We start from the raw sequence: 23052 nt of genomic DNA, 5'->3' as shown, positions 1-23052 counted from the left end.
TAACACCAAACAAACGAACATAACAAAAAGGATATTTCTATTCGTGCAGAACCTTGTTTTATCCCATTGATGTTTTTATGTATTTTGTCCTTTACATTTGTAAAATTCTTCACAATCACAGTAATTTCTCCAAGCCTATAGCTCTTGACCAGAGAAGTTTACGTAATAACTTTTTCCTGATATTACTTACATGTTTTGTAGGTTTGATTTATTCTTTTAACGATTAGGCAGGATTGAATTTTCCTTATACTTTTTAATTAGCTTTTTAAATGCATTTAGTGAGAATTGTTGGTTATTTTCGTAGAAACAACACAAACAGATTTTTCAAATTCACAGAGAAATCAAATGGTTTTTTTTTTTGGATCAGCTTGACTGGCGCGGCCTGGACTTTACCTACAGTCATTCTAGCAATGGCGGTCTTAGCATAAAATGATGCCGTTCGGAGGAAATGCGCTAGAAGGATTGTATCTATATGCCAGATTGACAAATTCAAGACAAAGGTTTCAACGAAAAGATGATCGAACAACATAATGGATGCCGTTAGAATTGATTTCGAGTAAAAACATTATTGGCCTGCGTGTACGAAATGTTTAAATTTAGTTACGGCACTTCAGAGAAATATAATTATACAGTTTGCGGGAGACTGTATACATGCGACAGATTTACGTTAGACGCTGGTGTTGAATAAATCTCCACTCAATCTACAGTTAGCTTTGAAAATGAAAACAAAAAATAGCCGACTGGATTGCTTAATTTATCCTTACTCATCTCCTTTAACGCCCTCGTCAGATATGTAATATATATTAGCTGCCCTTACATCTGCGCTTTCTTTTTCGACAATTTACTCTGTATTTAACCACAAAATAAATCAAGTAGCTTTTATGATGAAATTATTCAATGAGATAAAATTGACTTGGTGGGTGCCCAACCATGTTTTCCTCAAATACCAGAAGGATAGTAAAAGAGGCTAACGGTTCTAAGGAAAAAAGTCACAGAAAAACTAGGTTTAACTTTGAAGCACGTGGAAGCACTTGAGCTTTATGTATGCTTTTTTTTTTGCAAACTGTCAATATATTATTTTAATAGTATAACTTATATGCACATATACTATAGATACACGCAGCATACATACAACGGTGAGGATAAGAAGCTCCGGGTAGCATATGAGATCCGGTAATTTTGAATCGAAGCAGAAGGTATAAGAAAGAATCCGAACCCCAGGATACGCATTATATTGGTACGTAAATTATAGATTGCCGTTCGTCGGTGATCAAATGTTATGTATCATTACGAAATCCTTTCGTACTGCCATGAAATGTTATTATTACATCAAGCTCCAAAGATGAATACGCCGTAGCATTTTCAATTTTTCTTAATCGTTTTTCTTTTCATTAAAATCAGAAGGATGTAGACATAGACAGCTTTATAATGACAATAGATGAAGATCATGAGTTCTTCCTAAATGCATCAATTGAGCTTTTGTTAGTGCAGTTGCCATGTTTATAGGCTGAGTTATGCTAATTGAGAAAATTCTACTAATTTCCTGTCATTCCATATTTTCATTGGCCGTTTTACAGTCGACGGCTTTTTACGAACGGAAACAGATATGATAGAGGTTGCGTGGACCCGCATCTGGCAAACGCTGTGATAGACTGGGTCCTGCATCTGAGTCGAGAGAACAAATTGTTACGATAGCAAACGATTGCCGGCGTTCGGTGGAACCAATTCTGGTACTGAGAACTAACCCAGAGTACACGGAAGAAAGGATTGCTTCTGCTGGAGCTATTTTGCCGTAAAAGATCCAAATATCTCCATGTATCGAATAGATGCTGTCATTAAAATGCTGGTTGATACACGACCTATATCGTATAAGTATATATACGATATACAATCGAAGACTAGGTTTTGCTTGCTAATTAGAGATTAACTGTCAAACTTGACAGCGACAGCGAATAAAAATCAACAAGATTGCCAAGTGGCATTTAAATGGCTTCCAGCTGCAGGTCATCGCGTGGTGTCGCACGTTGGATATGGCTTTGGTTTGAATTAAGACGCGCGAATTATCTCATAAGGTAAGGAACTTCATCTAGTAAGTTAATTAAACTACGGCTTCCCATTTAGTTTTTGTTTTCATAATTAAAGGGATTCTTGTAATAGCTGGTCACCTTTATATGATAAGTTAATAAAAATGTCGTCATTGAAAAGCTTAAAAAGTTCAGTGGATCAAGTCGAGCTTAGCCAAAAGCTAGATGAAATTAAAAAAAAAAAAGTTGTTTGGCGTCAAAGTGAAGATGTAATGATGCCTTTGTACGACGTTGGGCGGCTGACTATTTCTTTACGTTAAAAACGATTTTTCGTATTTTATCCAGAAATGGAGTTATTCACGCAAACAAAGTAGCTTAGCGCCATTTTTTTTGTGTTTCCGTGAGCCAAAAAATTATCACAATGCGAAACAATAAGTAATTGACGTAGCTAAGTCTGCTTTATTATTCTAAAGACAGCCCGTAGGATGCAAAAGGCTTACAAACCATAATAACGAACGGGAATAAATAGTAATCATTTCGTAGATAGAGATCGGGAAAAACTGAAGGTTCTAGGCCAGTGGCTTTGGTGGTATAATACCGTAGATAATGCATACAAGATTCTCTATGTATTGCGCTTGAAATAGATTTTGTGTGAAAATAATATCCATTCGTATGTTTGAGGCAATCGATGACAAATAAGAAAAGCGTTTTTGAGCTCGATAGTAGTACAACTACATAACTTTTTTTTTTTTTTTTTATAGGTGGTGGCCCGGAAGCGCCTGCAGATTAGATATAGAAAATCGCAGATCAGTACTATGTACGGAATAAACGGAACTCGGTATCACAGACATGTTATACTCGATACTATATCACCTTCGACGAAACAGATGGCACTTTGTCTTTAACTTTATATTTTACCTGACGAGAAAATATCTAGACAATTTGGATGATTTACCTGGAAAAAATTAGTCTTAACTATGCATAAACGATCCAGAAATAACAGCTATTGCGTAGGCCAGTTCTACTTGTAGTATAATTCGCTAGAGGTTCTATAGTCCAGTCATTTCGGCGGAAAGTAAACAAAGTCTTCTAATTGCAAATGGATTATGCACATCGTCAGTTTTTTGCATAGCAGCATAAATTATTTTGCATGCAAAAAGTACTCTTGTTTTTAAGAAAAAGATAATAATCTACTGAACTGTAGTAAGAACAAATAATTCCAGCAATTTCTCTATACGCTTTTACGTAATTTGCGGTTGAGATGTCGACGCGAGTGCTTCGTTCGTCTGGGGGAGCATTCAAAAAAAAATCGACAAGATCAGTTAACAGTGACCAACAACGTGCAATTAAATATAGCCATTTTTCCGTACTTTTTGTAGGTTTTTAAACCGCAAAATGGTGGTTCCGGTCAGTTAGTGTTACACAATGTAACTTCCGGTTTTATATAGTTACAAATTAGAATACACTATTTGATTTGTAAGTAGTCTGCCAATCACTTTTATAATGGACTCAAATTCTATGAAAAATATCTTCGCGGAAACCTCGTTCACTGTCGGCCCCGCTGACGATGCCGTAATCACGGTCCGCAGCGCCGAGACGTTAATATGGCGCGATCGTCAGTGATGCCAAGTTCCGTTATGCACAACATAGTCCAGCAGATTTGTATCCATATTGTTAACTGACTAAAAGATGTAAAGTAGAAAAACTAACGAAGTGACATCTTGGTTCTTCTATGGACGACTCCATAAGGCGCTAATCTCTGAAACGATCTGAACTGATAGAAGACTTTCTCGAACCCCTAAATCGCCCTGATCTTAGTGACCCTAATATATATGAACGTTAAAAGCTTATTTTTAACTCAGGTCTTTTAGTCGATTCGAAGTCTAAACTCACATATTAGGTCTGTTCGAATACTGACAATATTAGTGCTTATAATACCTAATGTAATGCGTAACGGTATAAGTACTGGCCGTACGTTTAGAGCTTATATCACCGCTTATCGATGCGAATAAGAAAGCTTATTCACTGGACAACGACCTTCACTAAAGCTCCGCCATGGATGCTTCCTATCGATTAAGCATTTTTCAGCGAAAATATGAGAGCTACGTCATTGTTCTTGTCGATCGCGTCTTTCTCCTTGCTACACAAAGATAATTCTACTTGATCTCGAATCTGCAAGTTACAGATGGAAAGGCTAAACTAGAGAAAAATCAAGGCCAACCTAATCAACGATGATTCAAGCCTGAGACCTGTCAAAATGTCCTGCCGTCGACGATCTTACTATTAGGTGATACTGTTCATCCCACTTGACAACCACATCTACGACGGGCGAAAACATTCAATCCAGTTGATTAGTTTACTTCAGTAAAATTCTTCCTCCTTTATTCCTCCTAATACAAGATCACATTTTACACAAATATGAACGTTCACCGGATTCAACATTTTTTTCTAAATGAGCGTAGACATCCTAGCCGGAAGGGATACTAGTCGATTTCTTGCTGTACGATGGAATCCGAAAACACGCTCAAAATCCATGATTTTGAGCTGATCTGCTCGGCCTAAATTTGCAAAAAAGGACCCTCCTACATGATGCCTTTATGCCGTAGGCAGCCATTAGAGAGTTTTGACGTCGCGTGTCCGGAGCGCGACAGTGACTAGGAGAAGATGGTAAACGTCGTTACGATAATCTTTCTGCATTTCTCCATAAGGTATGACGAAACGTTTCAACCGTTGGACAAAAGAAGTACGCTGAGATAGGGGAAAACCTCAGCGTGCAGCCGATTACGAGTAAGTAAGAACTGCGTTGAAGCCGAAAAGCAAACAAGGGAAAACGAGGGACGTAGTTCGTGTTTTCACTGATGAAAGAACTGTTGAAAAGCTCATCTCATTCTAATGAAACGACGCATTGCGCAAATCTGATAACTGCGTTGTGAGGGATTACCAGTTACGAATACAAGCAAGCGCATTCGTTAGAGCTAGGCCAAGTTTACATCAATAATCTATGTGAGATACGACCATATTTGAGTATATTCACTGATAACTTAACGCTTATGAGTATCTGTGTATATATTAGACAACTATTTATTAGCACTCTGAGTTTTTGTTTAAATCATGTAGGCTTATATTTGATTTAGTAAACTTCCCAACTTGTGTTGCTTATTTTGTTGTACGCTACCTCAGTAAGGCAATAAAATAGAATGTTTAGGTCCGACAACTAATCTTGAAACCCTGTGTGTTCCTACGATGATGCAGTAGTAACGTGTTTTTCTACAAAACTTCAGAACAGGTGAACTGGTCTACATCCGAAATCGCGTGCATACTACGTATCGTGACAGAAGGAGTCAGCCAACTACAGCAATATTTAAGGATAATAAAACCGGACTTAAAGGCTTAAACACGTTTATTTAGGTTAGCGTGTAAGATCTGTGCTTCGACTTTTTGTTCTTGTAGAAATCTGCATGCACAGTTTAAAATATGAAACGAACGGACCTTCTACAAGATCTCAGACTAACTCTTTATGATATGTTGAATTGAAAGTTACTTGTTCTTTCTTTTTTTTTTTTTTTTGGACATTGCCAGATAGAAATCTGTTTTCTTTTTGGTTACCCAAAAGCTAACTCTTTTTAGAATAATGTAGATATTCAAAAGTCGATAGACTTGGTGATACCAAGTCCTCCGCTTTAAGCAGCGGAAATTTGAGTGATTAAAGTAACGTTCAGTGAAGAATAAAAAACTCCTAAACAGAACCCCTGCGTTTTTTCCACCGTTATTTTTGCGATGTAAAGACCAAGCGTTTTCGTACAATAACATCGGTTTAGCTCAATTCATTCAATCTAAATACTTAAATCAGTAATGTCCTGCCGGTTCAGCTGTATTCACCCACTGGGAGGGATATCTTAGAAGATCAATTTTACAGCATAGGTTACGAGGTGCAAAGCATGGACTACTGTTGTAGCATCAAAGTAAGAAGAAGCAAGCGCCTCTAAATCTTCATCTTCGATCTTCACTTCAAGAATCTGCGAAACCCTTTTGTTTAATCTTCAACCGAGGTGAACAAAGATGCTATTTTTCTGTTAACCAGAGCCGAGTGCTAACGTCCGTGCGTTTTGAGATAGATCGGTTTTCACCACAGCTCTCGGCACTTTCTTATTTATCTTCATAGAAATCTTTCACAAGGCTTAGATCTTTCTGGTAGAGGCAATACATAGCAATCTTTTCTGCTCCAGGATACAAAGGGGCTGACTTCCAAGATCTCCTTCCGCGTTTTCGTCCCCTCGTATTTTAGAAGCAATTACAGCATTATAAATATTTTTTTATGGCATATGTATATACATAATATGGATATTCAACGGGTCGAACAACATGATCATGAGGCTCTAATCGCACAAATCAGTGTACTCATAATCGCTGATAGTAGCAAGTTCGAAGAAGGCTCAGTTCAAGAAACAGGCACCTGCAAGGGCTACGCACTTACGTGGCTGTTTCACCTTTAAAGTATTAGAAAGCCCTCTTCTCTCACAACCAGCCGTTTGATGCCGGGCTATTACAAATAGATATGAAAGGTAGTGTTTTACGAAACCACTCGCATAGCTGCTTTCTAAAATTGTTGCGATACTATATGAAGCAATAAACAGCCGATCTCATACACCAGATTGTTCAAGCTTCTCTAAATTCGCGCCAGGTGGCATTAAGTGAAAATATGAGTTTCGAGTTCTACAAGCTCTTTTTTTATCTAGCAAGCTAAGATTTTATCGTTATTTCCAATCACATGGCCTAAATTTATTTTAGAAATGCCTAAAAATGTAAAGCTTGAAGTTACTTCATTTCACAGCCATAGCAGGACTAGACTGTAAAAAAATTTAAGAGACGAACAATAATCTATAATAATCAATAATCTATAGACAATGTTAGAATTTCCGAGCGAGGTAGAAATTTCGGAAAAAGGCGACTAATATGGCTTCTCCAAGAGAAATTGCGAATGGAGGCCGAGTAGAAGAGACGAATCGTTGAATTCAAGTGATTTGTTATATAGAACGGGAAAAATGGACAAGCAGAAATAGTAAGAGAAAGTCAGGACGGTTGAATATAATGGAGACTACATAATGAGTCAAGCTCCTGACGACAGGCTGCTTGCTCGTTTCCATTGCGGCGTTGACAGTAATAGTTTTAGCAAGGATACAACATAGGATGTAATTACGGCTTCAAGAAGCTGTACAATGGCGGACGGATCACTCGAAACATTCATTTGGATTAGTCGTGCAATTAAATAACTCACTGACCAGTAAGAAGTATTATCAGAAAAACAAAAATAGAATAATAACTAAATTACTAAGACAATTAAAATCTTTGGCAACATTAGAGAACCGCCTCTTTGTTGCCGATTTGGTGACGTCATTAAACACAGCTCACAAGGCCGGCTCAATAGGGAAGTCTTTGCAGTAACCAAATTTATAAAAAAAAGAAGAGAAGGAGGTTAGAAGTGGATAAGGAACTGAAATAGTATATCCCGTTTAAATAGTTTCTCGGGAAAAAAATAATAAAAAATGTCTTGGGCAGAGGCAGGACCTTGCACTTATAAATGTTGCAGCATAAAGGAACTTGCAAGGGAATTTTTCTAAGACATGTACTAAATTTGAGGACTTAAGGTATTGTCACAGTTGCTCTATAATAATTCATTACGGGGCTGCCATAAACTTCGTGAGTGAGAAAGAAGAGTAAATAAGGAAGGACGAGCTGTATAATAGCTAGAACGCCCAAAAGATGCAAGAGTCTGGTATATTCAGACTGTACGTGAGGTTTTATGATGTACGTCCGGTACTTAAGCCGCTAGGCATTATTTCGAACGGCGTATGGAAACCGTAAAGAGAGGAAACATTGTAGAATTGATATGTTTATGCTGTACTGTATTTTGCTCTCCTCGTCTGGTTAATCAACTTAGTCAACCAGAATAACAACAATGAGTACACTATCCTGCATAATCAACACTAATACCGAGGTTTGATTCTAATTGCTTAGGTGTATATGAAGACGGTAGATTGGACTGGGTTGCTATTTACACATTGACCCACATACATGAGAACGTTGGCTAACAAAAAAAATTGACGATGATGGACAAGCAAGGAATTATGTTAAGGCCTTACGAGATATGTCCTGAGTGAACAGAACAACGAGGCACGTCCAATACGGCATTGAAAAAAAGAGAAGCAAGAATCTAGTACAATACACCTAGAGAGACTAGAGGTCGTGTTTCTGCGACTGATGTGGCGCCGCAGACTGAATGCAGCAAAAAGGCTCGGAATCAGAGTCTCTATTCGCTCGACGATAACTGACACTCGTAAATTTGGCCTGTTTTGCCTGAAGATAATTGTGCGACGGCGGCTTTGTCAAATATTAAGGACCAACCTTATTTTAATCGAGTCGAGCATATCACTCCGTTTCACTGGCTCTGAACGTCACACGGACAATTCTTTCAGATGTCGCAACGACCGTAGACCACCGCGATCGCAATGGACAACGAGTTTACATTTTGCTACACCTGGTCCTGCCAGCATCACCACACAAGCCTTCGGAGGCTTTTGAGTTCCGGATGGCCTTCGGCGTACGGTAGTATGGCGGTGGGCTTCAATTGAACAAAAGAAATGAAAAAGTAGTGAGGAAGTGTTTAAAGCAAGATGGCGATAATGAAATGAGGCAGAGCACTCATTCGATAAGGCCGGAAAAAAAGCCGCATCTGTGATCCTTTTTGCTATAACCACCAAGGCGTAGCTTCGAGTGCCCTGCCTGTATTGTCGTAAGTCGTATCCTGTTTAAATGGGAAACTGTTTCGAAAAAAGGGTGGTCCAATGCGCCGGCTATGAAATGTACAGGACGAAATAAAACCATCAGGTACGAGACCTGCAAGAAGTAGGAAAATTTATGCAAACTGAACAAAATAATAACCGACTACGGCTTTGTTGAGTTGGGAAATGTGTATCTTCCTCCTTCTTCTTTGCTTCAAAAGGGCTATAATCTCCCAAGATTCATTGGGAGCATCTCGATACCCGTATTCATCATGCTTGTGTCTGTACGCCTGTAAACGCTCTATGGCGGATTTAATGGACTTTATATTACCTTTGTGAAAAATTTTGAGACATGGCCCATCAATGTCGTAAGCTTTATGCACCCATATTTATGTGCAGAAGTCTAATTTACAACAACCACCCGATGGTGATACGATGCACAGACACAGAGTAAGGGTGTAAAGGGCAGACTGAACTTGATCAGGACGGCGATAAGCTGTTATAACGACCAGCCATGAACAGACTCTAAGTTTAGCTACTTCGAAGAGACGAACTTCAAGAAGCATTGCAGCATGATAATTTGAGGAATGTTTAATGATATCGAAGTTGTTGAAAATTATCAACCCTTTTACTTTTATTATCGAATTTTTCAAGGAATAATTGTGTGTGATTTTACTTTCTTTTACAATAGCGTTTCTTAAAGTAAGCAGTGTAACAATGAACTCAAAACAAGTGTCGTCTGCGTTATTATTTATTCCTTAGTATTACTGCTAGATGTCATTACGCGCGAATTTCATTGAACTGAGATTTTAGCTAAATCTCCAAAAAAAAGTCATTGATTTGTGTTAATTACAAATAATTGAGTGGAAGTTATCTTATGTCAACAGGCCTCCAAATCAATAAGAATTGATTTTAAAAATTGATGATCTTTAAGGCTATCAAAGACCCGCTCAGTAAACCGCCCGACTCAGATGGTCTCCTACAATAACGATAATAATATCTAACATACAACCGCTATGAGTGTTCCAGTAAAAACAAAACGTGGAGAAAGCGAAACACCTTAGGAGCCTCATTAGGCACACGTGTCCCGTGACATGTATGGTGGGAAAGCGTGGACGAAGACATTGCGTGAGGGATAAACATGGGGCTGTCGGAATCCTAACCTCCTTGTGGGAACGAGCGGGCTAGCTATGAAGTATCTCCTAGAAAAATTATGTTCAGTTGCTTACGTCTGACAATACAACGGTGGACGACTGACTGTGCAGGCTTTTAGAAAAAAAATTAGAAGGCTACGTTAAGTTTATTCAGTGAAATGGCTTTCGTTTGAAGACAAACTATATAACCTAGGCTTTTTTCAACTCGAGCACCGTAGTAATCGTTCGTATAGATTATGAAAGAGCCCTTTTGAGAATTTTAACCACAAGGGAAATCTGGATTTTATTGTATTTAGTATACTATTGATAGTGCTTTCCACAAAAGCACGCTGTCAGCCTATACGGTCAGTGTATTAAATTGTTTTGTGAATCGATAATTACTAAATATATTTTGTTAAAAATCTATTTGTCTACTCTATTGTGTGACATAGTTATACATATCTGAACGCAAATTGTCATTGAGATGAAGTGTATTTATGACATGCTGCATCATTGTGCGACCGAATATCCTAGAATTGACAAATGACATATACAAGTTTGCGACAAGTGATGTTAATCTGATAACAAAAATAAGTTTGTAAACTTAACTTCATCTTTCTATCTAAACAATTTCATAGGCTATCTTTATCGAACAACCATGGCTTCTCTCGCCGTTCGCTATGCCAGATGAGCTATCCGTCTAAACTAGCAACATGATGGGTTATATACGGATATTTAACTAGAAAAGCATCTACTGGTAGAAAATCAGCGAGTAAAAAAGATAACGTTTGTCGGTGGACGGCATCTGTGTTATGTTTAACCCTGAAGAACAGGCAATGTTTCTAAAACGGCCATTTGGGTGTTCATGTCAACGTATCAGAAACGTGGGCTGATAAATAAATTCAGATATTTATTTTACGTCATTGTACGTTATCCACTATATGAAATTGTTCAACTGGTCGCTTCAGGTACGGCATATTCTGTCAGTATAAGCAAAGTCAGTAGCTGATTTATTTAAACTGAACGCTTCTGACCTTGCTCATTCAGATATGCCTAAAAAATTATTTAGCTTAGAAAATGTTTTTTATGCACTAACAAAATCTGTTAACATAAAAGATACGTACGAAGCGTGAACTTGCCAATATCGCAAAATGTTTCATACATAATTAGGAAGATCGGTGTGTTTTAATAACATAAATGCTATCAGGCGGCCACTGACAGACATCCCCTTCGTTGCCTAAGCCGATCAAAAAATAGCTTTGTCTCTACTGGAAGCATCTTATTTAACTAATAAAAAAGAAGAAAGGCCACTATTTGAAATAGCTTGAATAATGAGCCCAAATGTTATACTAAATAGTCTAAGGTAGTAGAGAGATACACGCGTCAGTCTTATTTATCCGCTACCCGTTTAAAGCTAGATATAAGCTCCATTCGATTGACGAAGATAAATATTCAAGTTCCACATCACTCGTCCTTAGAGTCTCAGTGAATTATAGAATTCAATGTGTGAGCAGAAAGGATTGTTATAGGGTTACAAACATATTTGCCTTCCGATACCTACACGTCTCGAGCAAGCAATATTTTGAAAAAATCAGAAGCAAGTTCTGAGTAGCGGTGTCGAGCATACAGCTACACTTAATATTTTCCCTAGTTAAGAACAATGTTTTTCTGTCTATAGTCAGGGAGACGAGTGGGTTGGAAGCGACTGTCCTGCCCAGAGTTTTGGCAGAATTCAAACGTTTCGACCAGTAGTTGCATCAGTTCCAACTGAACAACTTAACTTTAGAATAAAATAATTTTGCTTCGTCTTGAAGTTTTTTGACACAGTGGAAATGGCAAAGGCATCTGTCTAAATTAACATCGTGTGATAAATGCTTGTTCTCGCGATATCGTGGAGGGATGCGCCTACGGTTGCAGAGTTCTAGATACCTGCTGGTCTGTGATAATATTAGTCGAGACCAATATTATTTATACTTTCCGTTCGTAACGTCGGCACGTAAACACGCAGCTTTTAAAAGCAAATCTGTAATTGCTTTTAGCGCGGTGCTCTATGTTTGTGGTAATAAACAAATTATAGTTAGCAGACGATTCATTGGTCGTCTTTTGGACAAGCCTTGGTATGTATTGGCATAGTTGGAGAGTCGGTTTATCTGAAACAAAAAGATGAGACTAGACCTAAAAATCTGACAATGCCATATGTGATATCTTTTTGTTTCTCTGTCAACATGCGAACTTATACACTGTGCACCACTGTGCCAGACTTCATCCGATTAGCTTCTGCACATATACTCCTTGTCTTGAATGCTAGTACTATCTTCACACTGCAAACCTGCGTAGACGATGTTCTATATATGTATTAGATTGCAAAGAAATTCCCGCGCTCTCTTAAAAGATTATGCTTTTGCTAAAAGAAGTGCTCTGCTAACCTCAGAAATGGTATCCGAAACCTAGAGGATGTTCCCCGTTTTCGTCATCAGACTGTTAATAACGACGTTCCAAAGGAAGACGGCTAGCAAACAACTCAAGAATTTGCCAAATAGTAAGCCTCATCTGGCTTTGACGACACCAATATTTTTTTTTATCAGAATCTGCTGGAGTATCCATATTCTCCATGGCTGCTGCGTCAATAATACACCTGTATAGCCCTAAGAACTCTAGTAGAACGTGCTGTGTCAGAAATAGTATCGATGTCATATTTCCCAAAGCAATCAGAAGTTGAATAATTGATTCATTACTAGTAAAAGTATAGTGCATAGCTAAGTGCAACTTAAACTATGGAATGGAAAAAGAGCTAATAAATGCTCCCAGTCTGACTCTCCGGACCATGATTGATGAGAATCAGACAACAAGGTTTAACTATAAAGTTTACTTAAACACAGACAAATTATGATTAGGTATTTTTTATGTTAATGTTTATTGAGACCGTTCTCAAAATGTCACCCTGCAACACCTAAATGCTCAAAAAAACTCTTTCTTTACATGGTAAGACTATGGGCATCGTCAAGTGAACATAATATATTTTTTCCCCAAATTTGGCTTTTGATGCGGACTTACCATTTTTTAAAAACGTGATAGTTTTGGGCTATTGAAAATAGAAAGCAGTAGGTGCAAAGTACAAGCCTTCATGATATGATTCTTCACTATAACTTCCCATAGGAAGTAAAACTTTAGTGACAGACCGAATTAGATGAGGACCCTTTTACTTGTTACTCACACGAAATGTTGTATTTGCCTTTTAAATAAAACAATTGTTATAGCCATTATGTAATCACATGAACCCAGTGCAAGAATCTATTGCTCAATTGCGTGTTTTTTTTTTTGTCATTCGTTTAGTATTATTTCGTTAGGAAGTCTTGATAGTTTGCCGTTCAATAGCGCCTAGCACTGGCAATGATTACCATGAGCTACCTTTTAATATACCCTGCCGTGTGATGAAGTACGATAGATGAGTGAATTTGAGTGACGGCAACGACGTCCGAATCCTGCAATAAGACGAGTACAAGAAGGCGGTTACAATGACAACAACACACGCATAAATCTTTTTCATGCTATAGAATAAAAATATATCAGTAATTAAAGCTTTTTTTGTTCATATATTAAATAAATATGTCAAGTTTGTAAGATAATATTAATTTGTTTATGTCTATATACGGCTTTATCGGTACAATAAGACACGTGTCTCGCATCTACGTACCAATTATATATAATCATATGACGATTTAAGGCTATCTTATGCTCTGTAGACGCACTGAAAAGGCCATTTGAAAAATATTGCTCGATATTTCAACACAACTAGAAAATGTTTCCCTAATATATACATGCGTCCCGAGGATTACATATTGCCAAAGCTGAGTGTACATTGTAGGTGGGGTTTAGGCCTATATGCGATACATATTTCCGACTGACACAGTCCAATCTGAGAGTAGCTGTTTTTGTTGACAATCCCCCTATAGGTGGAAGTATAGTTTCAACAAAACGGTCCTAGAAAAATTCCTAAGGAAAAAGAAAGGACCCTACTCGGCCCTTCTTGCTTTCCAATACAAACGACATTTACGTACTAGCATGATGCTGGCTTGGGACATATTACGACAACTCAAGTGATACCACAGATACAAACTGTCTATACATTCGTCTCAAAACTTTTGAGTAACCCAGGCGACATTAGAAAGTTGAATGTGTTCGATGGGGTACAGCATTCTTCACGTGTACCACGTGGATGAGCAGCTGATGTAGAAACATTTGCAAATACCTCTGTGTTCCGTCCCTTGCATAAGATTAATACCGACAAACAATGTTCTCGAGGGTGCAAATATCACAACTTATGTTTCTTGTGATTGCATATTGCTTACATTAGATAGTATCGAAAGCAAGCCAAAATTAACAAAATACAAGTTATTTTTGCTGACTCCCCGACAGCTTCATTGCCAAAACGAGATGGATCAGATCGCCGGCAGCATAAAGTGAATCCTACAGATAACGAATCACGTTGAGTTTACTATACGATGCGATACGGTATAAAATCGACATAGCGCGAGAACGATACGGTTTGCACGAAGTTTCTCTGAAGCGTCACACGAACGTGTTCGGGCTCATTTCATTTCCAGGACAGTTTCCTATTTTACGAAGAGTTCTACATAGGAGCCCAGCTTTGTCCAGGCTGACCGATAAAGAAAACGCGATTAAAGCAGAGGTCAACGGGTACCCGTGTAAAACCTAAAACAATGGAGTCAAACTGTTGCAGTACATACATCTCTTGATAAGGTAAAAAGATGTGAAAATTAAATAATATTCACATTATGTTTTCATCTATAAAACACAATCCTAAATGATTTGTTTATACATGCTGTTAAGGATAATTGATTTCAATTAATAGAAACATGAAAAACTTATACACAGAATGGGCCAAACTTAAATAGATTTCTGCTTTATTTAGTTTGATGGGAAGTGTTTGCCTGATGATTCATAAGTTATTGTAATCCTCCCATATATTTTGAAGCACACTTAGCTGAAAATAAACTGTAATGTTTGAGCAAAAGCTATCTACATCCAAGAATTAATGTGCTGAAGTGGGTGACAAAATACAGAAAATTCCGAATTAAGCATCAATTAACAATACATCCGATAATAATCAGAAAGTAAAGCGTATTGATCACGAAGCAGGTCTTCTAAAATGAGAAAAAAAATTAAAAATACAGCTTTTGCAGAAGCAGTGCTGAAATTTGAATCATTTGATACCAAACGTCATCAAAATAGTTGCAGAACAACTCTTAAAAGATATGACAGGCCTCATGTCGCCTGTCAAACGCCTACATGTAAATATAGCGAAGTTGAGGTACTCTATGAGAAAAGTACATTACGGATATTTTCGCTGTAGATTTCGCCGAAAGCAATTTGAATTATGTGAATTTACATTTGGCAATGGCCGATTTTTGGGATGATTTAATTATGCCGATTCAGGCTGAAACATGACGGTATTGATAGGGTCACTTTTTTGTCCTAGTAGGAGCTCACGCGTTCGCGTGTATCACAGGATTAAATTACCGAGTCACCGAAAAACGGTCTGGCGCTCCAGTCGACTTTTCTGTTTGAATCTACGCTGTATTGGCTACACTTCTAATAATTATAGAAAGTATATAAAACACTAAATTCAGGCTGCGCGCAAGTGAATTTTAGTAAGCCCAGCTACCTTCAACGTGGACCCTAGATCAGAAACGTGTTACTCTACAGAGTGCCATTTTGTCACTCCATTTTATTGTGACTTTTTGTATTTTCCACTACAGCAACAAAAAACGCGAACTGTTGTATATTTTCAACTTTATTGCGCTGATATCCATCAAATATTGCAACATTGTGTACGAATAAAAAGACTACCTTCAATATCTTGGCGAACGTTTGCCTTTTGCAGACTGGCATTTTTCTGTAAATAGCATTTCCTGTTATCCAATAGCTGGGCACAACCAGTTCATGCATGATCCCTTACAGGCTTTTAAATAAAAAGTCTGTTTTGGTGCGTAATACGCTCCATGTCGAACCGTACGAGACTAACAATGCTTTAAGAAATAAATTTTGCAGTTTTGAAGGCTCACAGGTACCATTTGTCCAGCCTTATTCTACGAATAATACATATAGACACCCTCCCTGTATGAGATACAATTTTGAAAAGTTTATTAGTAGCGAGATGTATTATAAAGTTGCGTTTACGGCAAATGTCCCACTTTACAACATTCTTGGTACCTATTTTTACCTTCATTAAATAAGCCGATAAAAATGCTTTAGTCAAGCAAATACGATAAAGAACTTCACTTTTGTAAAACGCACGTTACAGACCTGAACTTCACTTTTGTAAAACGCACGTTACAGACCTGATGTGAGTCTTGCCACTTGTTTAAAAGCATTGACTTGTATTTGAAGCGCTGTTCTCCCGCCTATTATGACATCGACTTCATTGCAAATAAACATTAAAACTGTGACAATGAATACGACTTCAGCAGCAACAACAAGAACGTTAATAGCAATAACGACGGAAAAAAATCACTTATAGTCGTCTCAATATGTTCCTAAATAAATGAAGTCGTGCATTCGAAACCAGACTCAATTTCCACATCGGTTTCTCTTTTCCAATAATATCTAATGACCAAGTTGAGGATGAGTTATTATAGAAGTTACTTATAATAAGCATAAAAAATGGAAAAACTAATTGTTCTTCGGCTCCTCAAAATAAAAATGATTCTATTGAAATTTTAATTTAATTCATACACGAAACCTGAATATCTTCGATAGTAAGGTATCGAACGATGGCATACAAGAAGTAAAGAATTGGCTACAATCATAAGGGAATATAATAAGAAAAACTGCTACACATGTCGATGAAATGCTCATTTCTCAATATATATTAATAATAATAATTAATATAATAATATTATATATGTATAATACTAACAAGAATGGACAAGATATATGACGTGCAAATAGCCCGCCCGCTGATCTCATTCATCGTGTGTCGTAATCTGCTAAATTTATGGTACTAAAAAAACAAAGAAACGATTATCTCGATGACAAGATAATAAAATTAGAAATATTACTGCAAGCTAATTATCGTCATCATTATATTGACGGTTATAATTAGTTAAACTGATGAATTAATTAAAAGGAAGGAGGCCGTTTATAGGGCAATTTGGAGCGCTCAATGAAAGCAATCAATTGGAAATACAATAGGTATACTGTTGAAATAGGGTAAGCCTGCACGTTGTTGAAAGCATACATTTCCAGCTAAAGCCTAGATCTATCAACTATTTGATATACAAAAAAACATAAGAAAAAAATATGTCAGTGTTAATTATTCCATCATTCTCTTAAATGTCACAAATATATTATTGATTTAAGTGCTATATAGACTATAGACAAGCTATATAGACAAAACTATTTATAAACTGTTTTTAAGAAGGTTACACTTAGTTTATTTTAGGTGCACGAGAAATGCTGCTAAGGAGATATTTGGATCAGCTACTAAAGACTTCGTTTCCAATCAGCGAATCAACGTTTCCGAATCTAATAGCAAACGATGAGATTGCCATAAATACAGGTGTCCTTTAAGGACTTTGTAGGTAAAAAAAAAAAAAAAAATACAAGTTGACTCCATTACAACAATTGTGGAAATTAATATCGTAGCTGTAGCATATGAAAAATACTTTACGGCAATGTGTCGTCCTTGATTAAACGATCTTTTCACGAGTTGCTGGTCCGCTGACAATAAGTGCATTAGAAACCCATAGGCAACTTGCAGAGACAGTTCTTTTCAGGTCTACAAACTTATGTAAGGGTAATAAGATGTTCTTGTTGAACAATCTAAACCGTCATTAGAGATAATCTCATTCTAAATTATTACGCGTTTGCTAGCGATTATTCCTTTGATCGTATTTGGTAAACCTTTAATTTTTAATCTAACTTATTAAAATTATCAGAATCATACCTGTGTTCGTGTTGTTGACAAATTTTACACTTCTAGCAAAAAAATGTGATCATTTGTTAAGTCATCTGCTGCAAGAAGTTATAATGAGAACGCAGGTCTGCTTTATGAGGTGATTCGTCATGAGGGGTTTGTGGCTGTAAGATTCGACTTATCCAGCGAAAATGAATCGATCTCGTTGGATCGTTTTGAGACGCCATCTTTTTCGAATGTGACATCCTCAAAAAATATTTTCGGGGAGGAAGGGGGAGGAGGGGGGAGGATTCGAAGTATGTCAAATGTACACTGCAGAAGCTGTCAGCGAAGCACGATGCAGGCCGGAAGATCTGTATCAGTCATAGCTTGGACGCGTGAGGGGTTCGAATAAAAAGTGAGAAGATATGTAAACTCGTAATTCATAACGACCTCATCCATAGAGAATATGCTGTTTAGTCATTCGTCTTTGGTAATGCACAGTTTAATTAGTTTTATAGCTAGTTATCGGGGGTACTCTATCAAATAAAAAAAATAACACGCCCAAAGCTACACGGAAAATGACTGGAAGTTTTGCGCGTAATTTTTTTTATCTTAATTTACTATCTTAGTATCGTTCTAGAGAGGCATTCTGTATTGAAAGGTCTCTTATCAGCGAAGTTCGATTCTATTGAAGCCTAATTGCAAGCTATTGGAGAAAACCAATTAGTGCAGCATTGTAATCAAATTGCTACAATACCTGGTATACATCTACAAAAGTTACTTAACCGCTTCTGGCTCCATAAAACGCCTCATTCATTTTATATCAATTGTTATTCGCTTATAAATCCACCACGTTATGGTTTAATAATATAGCCGCAGCCATAATTTAGCCTCTTATTTTTCTATAGGAGAAACTAGAATCATGTTGACGGTGGTAATTTTTACTTTTAAAATAAATTCAAAATTAGGAAATATGTTACAGACGACCAACGTTGTTTGTGCATCCCCACCTGAAACGTGTACGTGGACCTTCATCTACGACAGACAACTTGCGGGCATCTCTATTCCAGGTCACAATGCAGCAATTTCTAAAATGGCTTGAGGCCACATTAGAAGTCTGAAAACCCGCTCGACATTGGAATGGAGACACAATCCTGTTAAGAAGTTTTGACGCTTAAACTTAGTCTTTTTTCTAACCGTATCCGAGCGCAAGCGAGCAGTTAGACAACGAATTTTTTTTCCGCACAGACTTCAGTACGCAGAGACAGCATTCGATTCAGACATACGCAGACAAATAATACACGTGACTGAACACTCAACGCTGTATTGAACCGTATCGATTATATTATAACTCATATATATGAGTTTCCCTTGTAACTAACACTAGAAGCCGCTTGACTTATTCTAACCACTAGCTTAGGAAATGGGTAATCATAACCTATAATAGAATCTGACGCCGAAATGGCACGCAAATTTAACGATTTGAGAAAGCCCCCTTAGCGCTAGGCAGGTTTCATTTACAAAGATACAGAGAGCATGAAAAATGCGATGATAATGTCTAGGTAAAAATCGAGTCATCTACAAAGTATTCTCGGGTTTCGTAGCAGGAATTTAACCTTGAATTTTTGAGCTTCCTTGAAAAAATAACCTTGAACTAGAGCTGAACAACGCCTGCTCCACAATCCAGGCAGTGAAAGTACGCCCCTTAGGTAGCCAGTATTCCATAAGGTAGGACTGGGCTGGTTGATTGCTAGGTGAATGTTTTACGCGATTTCCTATCACTAATCTCGAATCAATCTTGTTGCAGGAGATGCTCACACATCTAAAAACTCCATGTTTGCACCCTGATAAGCCTATTTAGGGGCTGTCTAATACCGGAGCAAATAACTGCGTCGAAAATTCCGCCGTAAAACGAACCCCTAATCTAGCTGTTATAGTTTCCGAACGAGTGTCAAAATCGCTTGTTGTCGATATGTCGTCTGCTACTTGTGAGCCTTGTTTCTCGAACTACGTTTATTCACCCGCTCTTCTGGCTTGCTTCTGGTTTGCTTCTGTTTTGTGGTATTAGGCGAGCGACCACCATTTGACAAAAAGTAGGACATACCAAAAAGTATGTCCTACTTTTTGTCTTTGAATTGTTTGTTGCTCATGGCTTCCGTATTTGATGAACTTCAGCTATTTATACAGTCTTAATATGACCTTTAATATATATGACATTTAACTGCTGCTGAGATGTACTTGTAACAAGAAATGGTACCTTTCCTTGCCGGTCTGCTCCATAAGATGATTGTCATTTATTAACCACCTTGTATCTAATTATTTTTCACTACTCGATGCCTTCAACGTAAGACGAGAAGGCACTCGATCTAAATTTGGTCTAAGACGCGCATACTTCGTTGAAGCGGTAAGCTTCAGGCCAACTGACGGATTTACTCTCATCACGAAATACTCTACCGACAGTATGGTATCGAACGTTGGTATATTTTATTTGCTCGTAATTCTGGTTCTGGCATGTCATTGTTAAAAGCAGTACACTAATTTGTTGCGACTATACGGCCAGTGGTCGGTATGGTATTCTGGTTTCCAGAACTTTGTATGCTTTTTCAACGGTACATCATTTTGACAATCCATGAATGTCTTTATCTACGCATATCTGAGCATATAATACGTTATTAAGCAGTATAAATTTTAGACTAACGAGCCAATGTTTGTGTGGCTATTTCTGATGAAATGTTTCGAACTTTTACTAGCTATGAGCACTGAGCATTAGGCACCATGTATCAGAGCTACAGTGCGTCCTGCTAGTTCGGACCATTTTACCGCACCCAAGTTTTTATTATGATTACTACTGTCACCACTGTGTTCCACTAAACGCAACTAAAATAATGAAAACCAATTCATTCTATGAGATAGTCTCACGTAGCAGTAACTAGATTTCTATAGAACTATAGAATGTGCTAAAGCATAGTATAAATAGGATGATGTAAGCGCTTAATAGCTATTATGTGTGCGACAGTTTGGCCTCTCCGTCTTTTTTTTTTTTTTTTAACACGATATTAACTAAATATCACCATTTTAGGTACTGTCTGATGATATAGTAGTAATTTAAAATAGACAAGATACTATTGGTCTGCTACAAGAGAATCCGGCGGACTTGAAAGTTAGTTTGATTTTGAACTATATGCCACGAACAGATGAAATTCGGTTGGTGAATACTCCAGTTTTTTGAAAAGCTGTCATTTCATATGTAAAATATTACAACCCAAGAACTGAAAAGGTCGAAATTAAGTGAAAAAAGTGAATCCCTCATGAAATGTCTCTACGCTAGTATATTCCACATTTAATTATTAGAATTTAGTCGACAAAAAACGTACCTGGAACATACATATAGACGAAAGGTGAGAGAACGGGCCTCAAGAGAAATCGGGTTCGGCGCCAGTGTCTAGTAGGCCCGGATGTACTTACAGTAGACGTCACGAGCATCCGTTACTACGAGAAAAGAAAACCATGAATGCGAGCCACTATATCGATCTCCTCAAAAAATTCACGGGCCGTTAGTACGGCAGTCAACAGCACATGGCAACGCCAAGCCCTGTCGCCATTATTCTCGACTAAATTAGGGAATAGTCAACGTTGGCCTCAAGTCGTTTATCCTCCCGATCAAAGTCCGTTAGACTACGGAGCTTCCCACGCCTTAAGAAGGGCAGCAGGTAGACAAGCACATCCTACTATAAATTTACTTCAAAAAGCCGTGCAAAAAGTGGAGGGGTGCCTCTAAGGCATTTTTAACGATTTTCATTCTAGCCCAACTAGGCACCCATACATTTCAAGGTTCAATACAAAGCATACAAAATGGTGCAGGCAAAGTTATCACCGCTGAAACGTAAGCGTCACAGATTTTACAGAAATTCAGATTCAAGTTACCATTTATGTATTGCGTGAAGAAAGAGAGTTTTACATTGCGTCAGGCAGCATCTACGTTTAATTAACATAGCTTTATTTTATGGCAAGGTATACATTTTATTTGTTTGTATACGGCTCGATCGATCTTTGTCTGTAGAAAAAAACATCGGAACATAGTGCAAATGTACGAAAAAAAATTTGCGGTTAAATTTGAGCGGAACAGCTCTGAATTCAAATCAAAATCGTTAAGTATTAGTGCAGTGGAAAGTACAGAGAATTACCGATATTTTGTTGTGCCTGGGATCTATGTTATGTCAACTAGGCCAGTTAGCTGTCGCAATTTCATTCGTAACCTCTGCTCGATTTTTTTTCGCAAGCCATGGATAATAACGAAACTCGAAGCCTTGAATTCCGTCATAAAACGATGGTACATGAGAATTACTTGTATTTGCGTCGCGTTTTAGAGCCAGCCATTTACTCTTGAGGCCACCATTAAAAGACGCTGTGATTGACCTCACAAATAAGGTCCCGGGAGAACTTATTCGAAGGATGGTAATAGCCTGCTAAGAGCAGTGGTTAAATAGCAACAATCTCAAAAAATTACCTTAGTTACCTGTACAGGAAAATCTACGTTAAATATTTTACCTCGAGTCACACTATTTGTAACCATATTCATTTGTCAATCATTGTTTCCGCTACAACAATGATGATTTAGTTCTTCTTACGAACTCATACTAGACGGCGCAAGTAGGATGCTCAGTACGGAGCCAACTTTCGGTGCGTCTGATTATAAACTATTTTGACCTTGGAATTAAGAAAATCGCCGAGCTTGTGCATGGTGCTACGTCCGTCGGAATTAAATTACGTAAGGTGATTCTCAAATCGGTCTGAACTTTACTTTTTCATTTCTCGTTCTGCCACCGTTGGATGTTACTGTATCGCCAGATGTTTATAGAGCCCTATCTTTAAGCCCCATCTAAAACTATGCACCGAGTTGCTAAGCTAAATCGTTTACGACCCTACGATATTTCCCTCCACAAGCGAGTATGCTGTAAATGATATTCAGTCAACGGTGCCCTAGATCATCACTGATACTCAGAGGACACCCGGACCAGATAAACACTAATCACTACGTAATTGCTAAATGGAAAAAGTATGTATAATTGACGATTGGCTTATTATTACACCTCCCATTTTCTTCTGACAGAGACGCGCGCATGCGCGTTGCTTAGCCTAGGAATCTCTGTTGATCGATCGCCTAATTCTACTATTTTCAGCTAAAAACAGTTACT

At 37.7% G+C, this 23052-nt stretch overlaps 2 long non-coding RNA genes across 4 annotated transcripts; one reads left to right on the top strand and one right to left on the bottom strand.

Moving 5' to 3' along the window:
* The first annotated feature begins 1381 nt into the window (after positions 1-1381).
* LOC111263573 (uncharacterized) lies at positions 1382-5543 on the top strand. 3 transcript variants are annotated; one of them, XR_015312354.1, is made up of 4 exons: positions 1382-2072; positions 2786-2841; positions 4210-4811; positions 5306-5543. It is a non-coding gene; the product is annotated as an uncharacterized LOC111263573 (long non-coding RNA). The 3 variants fall into 3 exon arrangements; XR_015312353.1 differs by having other exon boundaries at positions 2786-4311; positions 4733-4811; XR_015312352.1 differs by having other exon boundaries at positions 2786-4811.
* Positions 5544-12826: 7283 nt separating this feature from the next.
* LOC147753064 (uncharacterized) lies at positions 12827-21397 on the bottom strand. Its single transcript, XR_015312355.1, has 2 exons — positions 21232-21397; positions 12827-13418 (listed from the first exon to the last, which is right to left on the bottom strand). It is a non-coding gene; the product is annotated as an uncharacterized LOC147753064 (long non-coding RNA).
* Between the last annotated feature and the right edge of the window lie 1655 nt (positions 21398-23052).

This window comes from Varroa jacobsoni, unplaced genomic scaffold (genome assembly GCF_002532875.2).
Source record: "Varroa jacobsoni isolate VJ856 unplaced genomic scaffold, vjacob_1.0 scaffold_774, whole genome shotgun sequence".
Taxonomy (NCBI): Eukaryota; Metazoa; Arthropoda; class Arachnida; order Mesostigmata; family Varroidae; genus Varroa; species Varroa jacobsoni.
The sequence above is the reverse complement of the archived record's forward strand: the minus strand, read 5'-3'. Positions and strand labels throughout refer to the sequence as shown.